Here is a 4398-nt window from a genome sequence, read left to right as displayed (position 1 = left end):
TGTATGCATCCCTTATGCTCATCCTTTTCTTTCTGTAACCTGAGTCATCATCCTGGAAACTTCATTCAAAATGAATGGATGGCTCTTGGCCTGTTGCTTGCAGAAGGCCATGTTGAAGAGCCAACTCATTTCCAGATGGCACCTCCTTTCTCCCCGTTCCCCAGCTGCCCAGGGGAGCCAGCGGAGTCTGAGCGGGGCTTAGGAGAGGGATGCTGCAGTGTGGTGTGGATTTAAAACACCAGCTCACTGATCTCGCGGGGGGCGGGACTTTATTTGGATGAGACAACATAGAAAGCCAGCCCAGCACCGTGACTGAGCATAAGAGCTGGTGTCTGATGACCTGGGACGCCACATGAGACTGGGAAAGTGGCTTAACCCCCCTCTGTCCTCAGCTCTCTGTTCTGTGACATGGGGCCTACTTACTATGATGAGACTCAGTAGAAGAACATTCAGGTGGAAAAATGACTGGAGTAAATGACTGGCTCTTCATGGGTGCCGTATGAATTTCCCACCCGACATGTGTGGAAGAATTAGCATGACACGTGGCAGTGGCTGCCTCCAGAGAGGGCACGGGGTGGCCCCAGGGCAGGGCGGGTGGACGGTTACTTTGAAGTCCACACTCGGGTGGGACGCTCCGTCACAGCTCGTGGAGAGCAGCTGTCATTTACTGTGAGTTCCCAGTTAACCCTGGGCGGTGGGGAGAGGAGGGGGGCCTGTGACCCATATCTCAAGGGTCCTGGCACTGAAATTTGGAGGTTCTAAGGGACTTCCCTAGAGTCGCAATACTGGTGACAGGTGGATCTAGGACAGGAATGTAGTGGGATGCCTGGGGGCAGAGACCCCTGAATCCCCCAAGTCTTCTACATCACGTTCTGGGCTCCTCAAAAAAGGGCCACCCTCCCTCCGTCCCCCACCACCTCCTGCCCCCAATTTACAAGGGGGAGACAGGTGGTGCCTGAGCCAAGGGAAGGGCACACGCCTCGCCCAGCTCCCACCCGTACATTTCAGTTCCAGACCCAGAAGCTCGGACGTTTTCTTGAAGCCCCTTGAAGGACCGGTGGGTCCAGCGTGTGTCCCTCCAGCCCAACGCCTCAACGCCTGAGAACCTGAAGGCACGCCTCCTGAGGGTGACCGGTGTTTGCTTAGCTCCCCCAGAGGGCGAGCCCAGGCCTTTTCCGGCCAACTGTCCCCACGGCAGCTCTCTAAGGAATGAGCTTGGCCTTCAGCGACCAGCCTTGAGGAGCAATTGGTGCAAATATACGCGATGGGGAGCTACTGGGCCAGTGCTGGGATGGTTTAAGGGGTGAAGTTGGCACCCTCCACGCTCTGCTGACCTCTGATGCACGCAGCGGCCCGAGCAGCCTGGGCCGAGACCTGGCCGAGAGCGGGCACCTCCCCCGCTCAATCCATTGTGTACAAATGGCTCATCCCTCCCTGGACCCTGCCGTGGCCGGGGACACAGACCCGTGTTCTCATAGAGGGACCCTCCTCACCCTCAGCCGGTGGCCCCAGCGCAGGACCCCCTCTGACAACCACCCAGCCTCTTACCAAATGTGTATCCGGCCTCCCCGCTGGCACTGTCCTTTCTCACCCCGCTCCCGGGCAGCACCCCCACACCCAGCGATCCTGGGCGGGTCCACCCACAGCAGCCCTGCCGTGAAGTCCCAAAGATCTCTGGGTTTAGACTGTGATGTTTGGTTTCTGGTTTTGACGATCACAGCAGGGGGTGGGGAAAGCAGCGCTAGGTGTCCCCCTGCAGCTGTTCTCTGGAAGACTGTGTAGGAGACTGGCATTATTCCTGAAATACTTGGTCGAGATCAGAGAAAGCTCCCTGGGCCTGAAGTTGACTGGGGCGGGGCAGGGAGGGATTTTCCTTCGGCGTTTTTATTGTTGTTGTTCTCACTGCAGAACCGCGACCCGACCCTTCGGGGCGCTCGGGCCAACACTCTAACACACTGAGCAACACTGGCCGGGGCCGCACTTCTTATGGGGTTTTTTTTAAATTGATGTTTACTTTACTTATTGTAAAGTACCCAAATCTTAAGTGTAAAGCTTTACGGTTTCTTATAAATACAAACACATTTGTTGTCAACATTTGTTGCCAACGCCCAGTTCAGCCCGCAGGAGGTCTGCAGGACCCTGGCAGCTTCCTGTGGAGGGAAATAAGAAAACACCTAACTTCTTAGGTTACAAGCATGAAATCAGTGATTCCATGTCTATTCCAAGCACAGCGATTGCCCCTCATTCGCGCCATGTTAGTGGGGCAGCACCCCTCAAAGCTAGAGAGCCTGGGGAACCACCCCCCTCGAGGACGAGGACGCCCTTAGGGACTGGCTATGGGAGCGGGGGCAGGGCCAGGAAGACCCCACGCTTCCAGAAGCCTCTGGGCTTTGACCCGTGGGAAACGGGTTACAGCTGCACAAAGTGGGGTGCCCGTGTTCGTCCCCTGACGGCCCCCGCCCTGAAGGGTGCGTTCTGTAACTGTGTTTTATTTTACAGCGAAATGTCTAAAAAAACAAAACTGGGAGGAGATAAATGTTTAATGTAAAACCTCTCTCTGAACCTACATCTGTACAAGGCACACAGTGAAACTGAGAAGGCTGACAGGCTAATTCCAGTGTAACCCCGATGTTTGGGGAGGGTGTGGCGGGGGGGTGGCGCTAGCAATCTGAACCTGTGCCAGGAACCTAATGTACATTCTTGATAACCTATAATTAAGTCACTGCCCCCGTCTCCATCATCTGGTCTTGCAAGACCTGTTACCTAGATGCTCACCTTTCACAGAGGCCATAAACCATGAACAGTACACAACCCCGGCAACCACATAACTGGCAGCAAAGTTACCTGACTTGGGAGAGGAGAAGCGTGGAGGCGGCTCTTGATTCTTGGGCTCCCACCCCGTTTAAACTTCCCGACCATGGGTGAGCTCCACACCCCGGAGGCCCAGGCTGAGGCCTCCCCCAGGTCCCAGCATTCCCGGGGATCAAGCAGAACAGGCACCACAAGTGCAGGCGAGAAACCCCCGGGGAGGCCCAGAGACAGGTGAAGAAGGGCCTCCCTGGAGTGGGGACCTTCCTTAGGTCCCAGGAGAGACCTCAGGCCCGGACATCCCCGGGGGTCCAAGCCACACGGCCCTGACGCCTTCATTTGCTGCTTTCTGCTGCTGCCAGTGTTGTCTGTCTGCTGAGTGTCTATAAATGTTCTACAGGAGTGATTGAACCTGAGCATCGGGCTGGGCAGCCTTCAGGTGGCTGGTCTCCTGGGCAGTAAAGCTGATGCAGAGAAAGGGGGAGAGGGGCCTCTAAGACTCCAGGGGGAAAAAGGCTGAGTCCCTCTCCCCTGAGCCCTGCCAGGAGCAGGTCTGGTGACACGGCCCCTCCACCCCACACGCATTATGACCCAGTCATGAGACCTTCACAGTAAAAGTGAGCAGAGACTTTCCTCCTACTGATCCTCCCACCCACAGACACACACGCACCCCAGATAGCCTCACCCTTTGCCCGTGCCTTTCAATTTAAAAACCGTTACGCTCTGGTAATTGGGAAAAAAATAAGTTTTAGGGTTTAATCATTAAACTTTAATGTATTCCAATGTGGAAAGATGACAGAAGACGCTGCTGTTTAAAATAGCACGAAGTAAACGATATTTGATTTATTTACAAATTAGGTGAGATGTGTAAGTAGTACATTTACCTAAGATTTAAAAAAAAAAAAAAAAGAAGAAAAAGCCAATGAAATTGTTACATTAGAGAAGACTGAATTGTGTGGAGTGTGGGCACGGGGCGTACGCCAGGCTGGCCCCGCTCATTCCAGGTCCGGGATCTGGGTGGGAAGCAGCAGCAGCAACAGGCAAGGGTGATCCTCCCTGGTCTCCCCTCCCTGGGGCCCCTTTGATCCTGGGCTGCAGCGTTTAAGCTCAAAACTCACTTTTCATCTTCCGGGGTCGGTCCTCTCAGCCACCGAGTCGTGCTCCTCCCCGTTCCCCACCGGCCGGGCCACCGGGCCCTGCAGACAGGCCCGGCTTTCCCGCGCGGCCACTTGTGGGCGAGTCGGTGCTATGGACACAGACACGCGGATTTATGCCAAGAAACAAGGACAGACTTTATTACAACTTACGGAGAAGACAAAAGAGTTCTGGGCAGTAAATGGGGAGAGGGGCACAGTCAGCTGTAGGCAGAATGCGGGGAGGGGGTTCCCACCTGCTCCAGGACCACAGGGGAGGCTGGCTAAGAGCTCTATCTACTGTCCTGACGCTGGGACCGCTGTGATGGGACACCAGCCTCACACCCCGGGCTCTGGGGGGAAGCCCAGGGCTGGGCAAGGCTGGAAATGGGATGCTTTATCTCTGTGCGCCCGGCTTGCTCCTGGATCGCAGAAGGCAAAGCTAGACACGCGCTGT

Source organism: Myotis davidii, unplaced genomic scaffold, assembly GCF_000327345.1.
Source record: "Myotis davidii unplaced genomic scaffold, ASM32734v1 scaffold223, whole genome shotgun sequence".
NCBI lineage: Eukaryota > Metazoa > Chordata > Mammalia > Chiroptera > Vespertilionidae > Myotis > Myotis davidii.
The sequence above is the reverse complement of the archived record's forward strand: the minus strand, read 5'-3'. Positions refer to the sequence as shown.